Below are 12,551 nucleotides of genomic sequence, written 5' to 3' on the forward strand. Positions count from 1 at the left end.
AATGGAATTAGTAACAGAACCGACATCACAGGGTAAATGTGATATGAAGTGGGTTGATGCACATGAGATGCATTCCAAGCATATGGTAGATACTTAATAAATGGTAGCTATTGTGTTCCATTCTATTCTACACTTTAAATAACCTAGTCAGAAGGAAATCTCACTAAAAATAAATTACCCAAGCACATTTCAAAATCTCCTCTATAGCCAAAAAAAGACCATATCACCTTCTTCCCAGGAAACACCTGTGCCTCGGTGTAGCACCTACCAGTGCCCCTACCTGCAACTCTGCACACCAGACTGAGTCCCCTCCACCTTGTTTCTCAGAGATCTGAGGATCTGCACATTAACCTCCCACCACCTCCCTCCCCACCCGCCAGTCATCTGTGCTGCCCACCCTGGCAAGCTGTCTCCCTAACACCTCACCTACTCACGGCTTCATTATTTTATTTCCCACCTTTCTCACTCAGAGAAAGGGGAGGAGCAGGGATAATTCTACATACCAGGAGACAATGGGAGCCAGCTGGACCTAGCTCCTGTCCCGCGAGGCCACGCCATCCACCCACAGCTCCTGCAAGCCTACCCACTGGCCTTCTGGTACTCCTTCCTCCCTTCCCTTACCTCCCTGACCATCCCAACTTGAGCAATTAGTACTCCTTACCCCTTACCTCTTCCCTAATCCCTCCTCTCCACTTTCCATGAATGCTTGTAAATCCAGGCCAAGTTCCAGACCCCCAGGTCTACAGCTCTGGCAAAAAGCCCAATTCTCCTGTCTGGAATGATACATGAGGTAAAAGGCACACTCCCCTATCTGAAGTTGGTGGGGAAACTAGAAAGACAACCCATGGAGATCTCTGACTCTCCACAAACTCCTAAGCTCATTAGCCCTCTAGGCCTTGAAATATTACTCTCTGAGACCACATTTATTGATCTCTCCCCACAAAAATATAATGATACCAGCCCTTCATGTGATTCTGCTTCTCCTCTGGGAACAACAAGTATAATGTGGACATGGGTTTAATCCTGGCTTTGCCTTTATAGACTGCGTGATCTTGGACAAGTCTCTTCACCTCTCTGAGGTTGTCTCCTTATCTGTAAAATGGGGATGACATGACACCCACCTCGCAGGCTTACTTTGAAAAGTAGAGCATTCACAGGATAATGGGAACACACTTTGTCAAGCTGTTGGTTGTTGTTACAGAAGAAGGTTCCTTTTAATGTGGGTTTTAAAAGAAAAAAATAATATATTAAAAAGACAACACTTCTAGCAAGCTGGAATAACAGGGTATGGATTTACCCTCTCACCTAACATGACCAAAAGCCAGAAAAAAAAATATGAAACAACAGTTTTCAGGCCAATGGACATCAGGCAACAAAAGATAATAATCCCTGTGAGACAGAAAACAAACAAAGTGAGCCTACAGCTTCCCTGTCTCACTGCCTGGAGAGTCCAGGCTGTAGGGCAGGGAGGGAGAGGGAGGCAAGGCAGAGGCCTGCCAAATTTGAGTTGGGAGACAGAACTTTGTAGATACTAAGGTGTCTGCAGTGTGCAGGGCAGATTCCAAAGAGTATACAGCTACACAGAGAACTCTGGAGCTATCTGATGAGTCCCCCCAGAGTATTTAGCAAAGCACTGAGCAGTACATGCATTATCCAAGGCCAGGGAAAAAAGCATTCAAGGGCATTTGAGGTAACAGCTTCAGGTTCTGAGGGCCAGTAATAGTGCCTGTTCCTCCCAGCCAGATTGTAAAGGCTCAAGCTCCACAGGGCATTCAGTAGAGTAGTCAGAGGTTTGCCTTCATAGTGAGGGATAACTAGCCTAACACCATATACAGCTGTGGTCTTGTACAACTCATCTTCAAAGCAAGACACAAAAAATAAACTGTTTTCAAATAATTTCACTACTTCTTAAAACAAAGCTCAAGAACATTTTTAGGAATACTGAAATAGCTAGCAACCAACAAGGTAAAATTCATAATGCATGATATCCAATAAGAGACTAATAGGCATAAAAAAGAGCAGGAAAATATAACCCATAGTGAGGCAAAAAATCAGTCATAACCAATCTAGAACTAACATGAATATCAGAACGAGCAAAGAAGGGCATTAAGTTACTATATTTTAGCATATTGTATTATATTATTATAATATTTTGAAAATATTCTATATTTTTTAAAAGTTAACTAGACACATGGAAAGTATATTTTTATAGACCCAAGTTGAATTTCTAGAGATGAAAACTACAATGTTTGAAATGAAAAATATACCTGATGAGATTAACAGCAGATTAGTCATTGCTGGAGAAAATATTAGTGAACTTAAAGACACAGCAATAGAAACTATCCAAAATAAATCGCACAAAGGAAAAATAGTTTAAAAAAATAAAAGGAACCCCAGTAAACCATGGAACAACTTCAAACAGCCTAATATACACGCAATTGAAGTTCCCGAAGAAAAGAATACACAGAAAAATATTTGAAGAAATAACATCCTAAATGTTCTAGATTTGATGAAAACTATAAATCCATAGATCCAAGAAGCTCAATAAACTCCAAGAACAAGAAACATCAATAAAACTAGACCAAGACACATCATAATAAAATTGTTCAAAACCAGTAATAAAGAAAATCTTAAAATAGAGGGAAAATGTCACATATAGAGAAATAAAGATGAAGATAACACAAATTTCTCATCAGAAACAATGCAAGCAAGAAGACAAACAATGGAGCAATATATTCAAAGTATTTAAAAAGGCAACTGTAAACCTAGAGACATGCCTTGTATTGGTTAAGAATTATCACAAGATAGAAAACCCAGAAGTAAATCCACATATTTACAGTCAACTGATTTTTAACAAAGATTCCAAGAACATACACTGGGGAAAGGACACCCTATTCAATCACTGGTGCTGGGAAAATTGGATATCCCTATGCAGAAGAATGAAACTGGACCCCATATCTCATCATATACAAAAATCAACTCAAGATGGTTTAAAGACTTAAACATAAGACCCAAAACTATAAAACTACTAGAAGAAAACATGTAGGGGAAACACTTCAGGATACTGCTCTAGACAGAGATTTTGGTGGCTAAGACCTCAAAAACACAGGCAACAAAAATAAAAATAGACAAATAGGACTACGTTATACTAAAAAGTTTGTGCACAGAAAACAACCAACAAAGTGAAGAGACAACCCACAGAATGGGATAAAATATATGCCAACTATCCATCTGACAAGTGACTAATATCCAGAATGTACAAGGAACTCAAACAACTTAACAGTAAAAAAAAATAATAATAATAAATCCCATTAACAAATGGACAAAGGACATGAATAGACATTTCTCAAAAGAAGACATACAAATGGTCAACAGATACATTTTAAAACACTCAACATCACTAATCATTAGGGAAATGCAAATCAAAACCACAATGAATTATTCTCTTACCCCAGTTAGAATGGCGATTAAATAACAAAAAGTAACAGATGATGGTGAGAATGTAGAGAAAAGGGAACTCTTATACACTGCTGGTGAGTACATAAAATAGGCCAGACACTATGGAAAAGTGTATGGGGATTTCTCAGAAAACTAAAAACGGAAATGCCATACAGCCTAGCAATCTCACTACTGGGTACTTATCCAAAGGAAAAGAAATCAGTATATCAAAAGGATACCTGCACTCCATGCTTATTGAAGCACTATTTGCAATAGCAAAGATATAGAATCAACCTAAGTATCCATCAGTGGACAAATGAATAAAGAAAATGTGGTATATATACACAATGGAATACTATTTAGTCATTAAAAAAATGAAATCCTATCATTTGCTGCAACATGGATAGAACTGAAGGTCATTATGTTAAGGGAAATAAGCCAGGCACAGAGAGATGAATATCACATGTTCTCACTCAAATTTAAGAGCTAAAAAAGTTAATCTCATGGAAGCAGAAAATAGAATGATAGATAGTAGAGACTAGGAAGGGTATATGTGGTGCAGGGGGGATAAAGAGAGATTGGTTAATGGGTACAAACATACAGCTTTATAGAAGGAATAAGTTCTAATGTCTGATAGCAAAGTAGGGTGACTACAGTTAACAATGTCTTTTATATTTCAAAATAGCTTGAAGAGAGGACTTGAAATATTCCCCAAACATAGAAATGATAAATACTTAAGGGGATGGATATCCCACATACCCTCATTTGATCATTAAACAGTCTATGCATATAACAAAATGAAACAGGAAATTTTCCCTGATCCCTTTGCAGGTCTCATGATAAGGGTGCCTCACTTGCTCAGCCTGCAGCTCTCAACCCCACGTGGGAAGGGGTGCACACAGGTGAGCAGGTTCAGGAGCCAAGGCGAGTGCTTCTGGGTACCAACAGGAGCAAAACTCCATGCAGGCCCAAGACAGTGCCAAGCAGGGAGTACTCGTGATCCCCAAAGCCCCAAAGGGTACATGTTACAGTGTGCTCTTTTAGCTTTGCCATCCATGGACAGATTAAGTGTTAAACAGTTCACTTTAACATTTAAGTGCTTTTTCACTTGAGGTGGTTGCTCTCTACCGGTGAGGGCAGAGAGTCAGACACTAAAGGACGACCTTTAGTGTACACATCCATGGCCACCTGAGCTCTTGTTCAGCATCCAGAACAATCAGTTTGCATGAATGAATTGAAGAATGGTGAATATGGCGGATTTTATTGCCAATGAAAATGGCTCTCAGATAGAAGGGGAGCTGGAAACGGGATGGAGCAGGAAGGTATTTTTCTCCAAAGTCACACCATCAAGCCATGCCTCTGAAGTCAAACTGGTTCTCTCTGACGTTCAACTGCTTCTTCGCTTCTCCCTTTCTCTGCTCTCTGCCAGTGAAGCCTGGGGTTTTTATGGCTAGAGGATGGGGTGCAGAGTGGGCCAGGGGTGGTTTTTGAAAAGGCAACATTCAAGCAGGAAAACAAGGATGTAAAGTTCTCACTTTAGGCCATGATTCTAGGCTTAAGGGTGGAGCCCTTGCCAGGACCCTGCCCTTTTCTGCCTGGAATTTCTCTGCCTCCTGTTCCTATCAAAAATACTACATGAACCCCAGAAATATGTACAAATATTATATATCAATTTTAAAAAAACAAGAAATATTATTAACATATCAATTCTCCCCAGATTGTTGCATATATTCAACACAACCCCAGCTGGATTATCAGGAAGCTTTTCTGTACAAATTGGCAAGCTAATTATAAAGTTCATAGGGAGATGCAAAGAAGCTAGAATTCACACACATGTACACAACACATGTGCATGCACACATACACACACACACACACACATACACACACACACACCTCTGAAAAGGAAGAACAAAGTTAAACAGTTAGGACCACCAGATTTCAAGAATTATGAAGCTACATTAATCAAGACAGTGTGGTGTCGACATCAAAATGTCACATAGATCAGTGAAGTAGAAGAAAGGGTCAAAAAATAAACCCATACATGTTTTAATTTTGACAAAATTGCAAATAAAATGCAGTAGACAAAAAAGACAGTCTTCTCAACAAATGGTGTTAAGACAACTGGATATCCATATGCACAAAGACAAACTTGGATACATACTTGTAATCATGTATTTTAAAAAAATGGACTGTAGATCTAAATATAAAGCCTAAAACTACAAAACTTCTAGAAGAAAACATAGAAAAAGTATTTGACCTTGAATATCATATCAAAGATTTTCATACCTGACACCAAAAGCATGATCCATAAAATAATAAAGTTCTTATACATTCAATGTTCTTGTACATGAGTTCCTTGTACATTCTGTATCTCTATAAGTTGGACTTCATCAAAATTAAATGCTTCTGCACTTTGAAAGACACTTTTAAAAAATAAAATGACAAGCCACAGACAAGGAGAAAATATTTGTGAAGAATATATTTCATTAAGCATTTATATTCAGAATAAACAAAGAACTCCTGAAACCCAACAAGCTAATTTTAAAACATGGTCAAAATATTTTAATTGGCATTTCACCAAAGAAGACATACAGATGGCAAATAAGCACATGAAGAGATGCTCTACAATGTAAGTCATTAGAAAAATGCAAATTAAAACCACAGTGAGATACCATTACGTCTCCATAAGAATGACTTCAATAAAAAGATGGCTATAGCAAGTGTTGGTGAAGGTGTGGAGGAAATGGCACTCTCATGATGGTAAAGTTAAATCTACACTTACCGTATGAGGTAGCCATCACACTCATTGGTGTTTCCCCAGGAGAAAAGGAAATATATATCCATACAAAGACTTGTACACAAATGTTCATAGAAGCTTTGTTTGTAACAGTCCAAAATTGGAAGAAATGGCCAACTGCTAAAATTGATAAACAAATTATGATATATCCATTCGATGGAATACTTTGCAGCAATGAAAAGGAATGCACTATTTTTGCAAATAACATGGATGAATTTCAAAGTAATTATGCTGATTGAATGACGCAAGACAAAAGAGTACATGCTGGGCCAGAGCAATTAGGCAAGAAAAGAAGTAAACGGCATTTAAATCTGAAAGGAAGACGTCAAATTAGCCTTGTTTGCAGAGGACATAATCTTGTACCTAGAAAAAATGTAAAGATTCCACCAAAAACACACTATGGAGTATTATTCAGCCATAAAAAAGAATGAAATCCTATCATTTGCAGAAACATAAATGAGAGGTCATTATATTAAGTGAAATAAGCCAAGCACAGACAGATAAATATTGTATGTTCTCACTTATATGTGGGAGCTAAAAAAGTGGATCTCATGAAGATAGAGAGTAGATTGGTCATTGCCAGAGGCCAGGAAAGGGAAGGAAGAAAGGTGATGAGAGAAGAAGAATATATATATAAATGTATTTATTTCCTTTTTTGTTGTTTTTTTGAAACAGTCTCAGTCTGTTATCTAGGCTGAAGTGCAGTGGCACGATCTCAGCTCACTGCAACCTCTGCTTGCTGGGTTTAAGCAATTCTCCTGCCTCAGCCTCCTGAGTAGTTGGGACTACAGGCACATGCCGCCACACCTGGCTCATTTTTGTATTTTTAGTAGAGACAAGTTTTACCATATTGGCCAGGCCAGTCTCAAACTCCTTATCTCAGGTGATCCACCTGCCTCAGCCTCCCAAAGTGCTGGAATTACAGGTGCGAGCCACTGCACCAGGCCTTATAAATGTATTTATTACCACTGACTAGATGCTTAAAGATGGTAAAGATGGTAAACTAAATACATATTTTACCCCAATTTTTTAAGTAATAATTTTAAAAAGAGTACATGCTATATGATTCCATTTATATGAAACTCTAAACAAAGTAGCCTACAGTGACACAAAGCAGATCAGCAGTTGTCTATTGTGGAGAGAGGTGCAGGCATGGAGAGGAATGACAAGAGACATGAGGAACTGTCTGTGGGTAGCAGGTATATTCACTACCCTGACTGAAATGATGAGTTTCATACGAGAATACGTATGTCAAAACTTATCAAACTATCATATGCTTATTATACACTTTAAATATGTGTAGTTTATTGTATGTCAATATGGACATCAAAACAAAAACATTAAACAAAAACATAACACAGTGAATAAACGAGGCACTGCTGCACCCAGTACAATCTACTTCCGGTCTTTTTTTTTTTTTAACTTTTATTTTGAAATAATCTTACAGTTACAGAAGTGTTGCAAAGACAACACACATCATTTTCAAATACCCTTCCCCTAGATCCCCCTCATGTCAACAGTGTATGTAACCATAGTACAATTATCGAAATTCACACACACTCCTCACTCTCCTCCCTCTCTGGGACAGCCTGCTGCAGTCCTGAAGGTGCATGCCTCTAGTAAGAAGGTCCATGCCAGGCCTCCACTCCAGCTTTGTGTCTGCTGCTCTGCTCTGTGCGCAGTTGGCACTCTCCACACTCCAGATGTCTCACCGGCTCCCCCCAGCCCCAACTCTCACAAGCTCCAGATCCTATAATTAACTGTGTCCTAAATGTCTCCCCAGCTATCCCACAGACACCTCGGATGCAGCTCGTCTAAAACTGAATGCATTCTGTTCCAGCATTCGCCACAACCCTCTTTCTCCTCTAGTCTTTAAGCAAATGGCATTGTCATCTATACCCCCTCCTTCCATCCCCCCCGCACCCCTGTCAGACATCTCTGACATCACCATTCAAATTCTACTAACTTTCTCCACATGTCCCTCAAACCCCACCCTGCAGGCCCCATCTCTACTATGGACACCTTGATTCAGACAGGATGCCAACCCTCCTAAGGCTGTCAGAACAGGCTCTAAACACTCCTCACACCTACAGCCCCTCTTCCTCTAGTCCTACTGCCTGAAGTGGTCTCTCTGAAATGCTCACCTACCTACGTCACTTCCTGCTGAAAATCATGCAGTGGCTCCCAAACGCCCACAGGGTGGCATTCTGGCTCTGGGATTCAAGGTCCTTTCCAAATAGGCTTTGACAAACCCACTTGACTAGAACTGCCCAGTTTGCTACTTGAAGGAGTCACCAAATGGCATGAAACTCCTCTTCCTCCTACACCCACCGGACACCCTCATACCTTTGCCCCCGTTGCTCCCTTAGCCTAGAAGGTTCTTCCCCATCTTCCCCACTGGGAAACTCCTACCCAGATGCAGCACTACTTTACACCTTAGAATGAAGCCTTCACACAAATAAGAGACGGAATTGCAAGACCTTTCTTACATACCAGACCCTTTTATACATCCTTCGATGCAGGTTTCTGCATCTGTCCCCACTCGATGTGAAAGCCTGAACAGCAAAGATTGTTTCAGACTTATCTCCACCCCAGCACAGCCGAGGACTTGGGGCCTTATAGACACATGGATGGCTGGATGAATGGATAAAGAGATAAACAGATGTATTCATGGACAGACAGAGAGAGGAGACAGATGGAAAAATTAATAGATAATGGATGAATGGGGGGATGGAGGGGTAGTGAGATGAACAGATAAATGAAAAGATAAACAACAGATCAATGACTGCATGGACAGAAACATGAAAGTACAAATGGATGGATGGGTGAGTGGAAAGTTCCTAGGCATTTCAAGGGCAGAGATTCTTTCTTATTCAACTCTGTTTTCATAGTACCTAGAAGAGGGCCTGGAATACACTAGTAAACGTTCAATAGGTGTTACTGGAGTGACTAAATGGTCGAAGCACCAGGTTTTTGTGGGAAAAGTTTTGGACTAACAGTCAGGAGACCCGACTTCCAGCTCTATCTGTATCCTCAGTAGTTCATACAAACATCAGCAACTTGATGCCAGATTTTCCACTTACTCTTCTGTGAAATGGGTAGGCTGAATTAAATGACTTATAAGGTCCTTTCCAAACACTCTGGCTCCCTGATTTGAAGCTGCCCAAATCCAAGATAAGGCTACAGCATGGGAGGAGAGCCACATTTGAGCAAATGTGTGTTTACTTACAAATTGTCCTAATGCAGAGCTGATCCCAGATCTCTGCCAGCGATGGGGGAGAAGAGCAAACACACTCCAGATGAGAATCTGTTCCAACTGTCTGCTGACAGCCTTGTGGTGGGAACGAGAGACAGGCTGATAATAGAGCCTGGGGGGTAATTAATAGTGAGATGTGAACCTCCATGAGGCTGCACCCACCCTACGGTGAATGGAAGGAGGGAAGGGCCAGGCTGCACAAAGCCTTCCCAGGGCCCTTGGCTGCTTGCCAAATGCACCCTTTAACCAGAAAGATGGGCTTCTGTTTGCAGAGCATGGGGTCTGTCCTGTTGGATTCGCACCTAGACTCCTGACACACTGTGGAGTACCGATCGTACTATGAACACAGCTATCACCACTCACAGACCGACACGTGCCAGGCTGTCTTCATGTCCCCTTGACACTTCCAACAACCCTGGGAGGCAGGAAAGGTGATCGTCATGAAGGAATGTGCAGCTCATAAGTAGGAGGTTCAGGCTTTGAACCCAGGACAGCCTGGCTCTTTCTGCTATGCCCGGCTGCTCTCTGCAGACAGCTGCCCTGGAACTGGTCAGATAACATGCCAGAGTCATCACAGTTCATGCCACACCAAACTGCAGCACTGCCTGCCTGAGCCTGCTTGGTCCCTTTGCAAGGTGCTTTCATGTTGATTCAAGCAGCAATATGGGCTATCACTCCCATTTTGCAGATAGGACACTGAGACTCAGGCTGACCAGTGAAGTGACACAGCCACGGTCACACAACTTATAAATGGTGGAGCTGAGATTCCATCCCTGGAAACTGGAGTCCCAAGCCAGGTGCTTAATAGGTGAATTATTCTGTTCCATGGTGGTAGCTGTGGTGGACATCTGTGGGTTTTGCCTGGTGACAGCATCTGAATTTTCTTTGGGAAATAACATTTCCCTCCCCCTACCACCTACCTCAGTCCATGTGATTTGGGCAAAACTAATGTGCCCTGTATCTCTGTACTCCTCACAGGGGTGAGCAGGCGATCCCCCAGCCATGGTGAATGCACGTGATTGACAATGTCTGATGAGACTCAATTCCACAACACCACAGTAAACTACTAATCAAGAGGCTTCCTCCTTCTGCTGGGGTTCCCTGAGCTCGTAATCTGGAAGCCAGGAGCTGCTGAAGGCCACGTGTGACACTGCAAAGGGACAATCTGCCAAAGAGTGAGGCCAACACAGAGAAAAGCAGGGGAAAGAGAGAAGCAGTTTCCTAAAGATATATTTTGTGACCCCCAAACCCAGCCATACTTGAATATATTCCAGGTAAATGAGCCAGTGTGAATTTCCTTTCTGCTTAAACCAGTCTGACTTGGGTGCCTCTCACTCACGTCTAAGAGGCTACAAGTCAATACCACCTCTCATCACACTGAATAACCATCACTTGTTTCCTTGGCTGTTGTCCCCTTAGACCCAGGGCACTTGAGGGCAGGACCTAGTTCAAAGCCACCACAATGTCTCAGAGCATGACTCCAGCCATGCTGGATGAATATTTGCTGAATGAATAAAAACCCAATTTGACTCAATGTTTGTTTGTGAACTTGTTGGTGTATTAGACCCAGAGAAGCCTGAATTACCTGGTCTAACCCACTCTTCCCCTCCTTCTTCTCCTCCCACCTTTCAAGGCCTAATTCCAAAGCCACCTCCTCTGAAGCTGGCCCATGGCCTGCGCCCCAATCCAAAAGTGCTTTGGCCCACATCAGGACCTCCGTAGTATGTTTCTGCCTTTTACAGTAATTCACACCCATACCTGGTCTCTCCAACCAGACTGAGAAGTCCTAAGGACAGAGTCTAACATGGGTTCATTTTTATATCAAGCTAGCACCTGGCACCCTCCAAAGCTCAAAAAAAAAAAAAAAAAAATCCTGAATCCAAAGGATCACTTTATTCAATATCCACCAAACCCTAATATATGTCAGGCACTGAGAATATGAGGGTGAATACAGCGTAATGGTTAAGAATGATGATGATGACAATAGCTACCATCCACTGAGATATTACTTAGTGCCCAGCACTATCTAAGCTCTTTACATGTATTATCTCATTTAATCCTCAGAGCAAACCAGTGAGGTGGCTACTACTGTCCTACATTTTACAAAAGAAAATACTAAGACTCAGGCATCAAAGAATTTGCCCAAGGTTGCAAAGATGGTAAGTGGCAGAGCTAGGACTTGAACCCACGCAATCTGGCTCTGAATCCCTGCTCTTAACTGGATCTTATGCTATAGGATTATGAGTACTGAAGCCTGTTTTGTAATAACCATGGCCTTCTCCTTTCTAATGTCTAATGTCTTTTGAAAAAAGCTGGGCTAAAAATGGAATCGACCATGCCCAGTGATTCTGGAGGAAGGAGCGTGAACAGCAGGCAGGTTTTTAGCAAGTTGGAGTCAGACACACTGGTTTGAATTTCTAATAGCATCATTCTTTGGCCCTATGTGTGTTACTGTGACCTCCCTGAGCCTCAGTTTCTGCAGGATTAACAATCTCACGGGCAGTTACTAAGATTAGAAGTTAACACATGAAAATCACTTAGCATAGTGCCTGGCTCATACCACACAATCAGCGAGTAGACCTGCTGTCACTGGTATCTTTTATTACTGTTATGGAATCAAGTATATGTACAGGGCTTGGGATAAGGTACACTGTCCAATTTTATAAATGTGCTTCTGTTTTTTTTTTTTTTTCTTTCTATAACCTTGAAAGAACACCTGGCCTTCTCGGAAAGAATTCAACCAGTGCTGCGTACCAGGCCCATAGAAAGCCCTGCTTCCAGCCAGCCTTCAAAATGGATTAAGGATTTGGAGTTCTCTTCATTTCTCCACCCACAGGATCAAAGAGTGCCGGCAAGGACTGGGAAGCAGGGGAGAAAATGCAAGATGGAACAGGCCCCAAATTTTGAACTGGCAGAAGAGCAACTGTGGTTCATCCTAGGATCTGCAGAGCTACAGGGAGCAGGCCCCCATGTTCTGCACCGCCTGTGCCCTTGAGAAATAAACATAACTGCCAGAAAGCAGCACGCTTCAGCTACTGCTAATCCCAGGCTACAAGA

Source organism: Cebus imitator, unplaced genomic scaffold (genome assembly GCF_001604975.1).
Source record: "Cebus imitator isolate Cc_AM_T3 unplaced genomic scaffold, Cebus_imitator-1.0 Scaffold684, whole genome shotgun sequence".
NCBI classification, from domain to species: Eukaryota; Metazoa; Chordata; class Mammalia; order Primates; family Cebidae; genus Cebus; species Cebus imitator.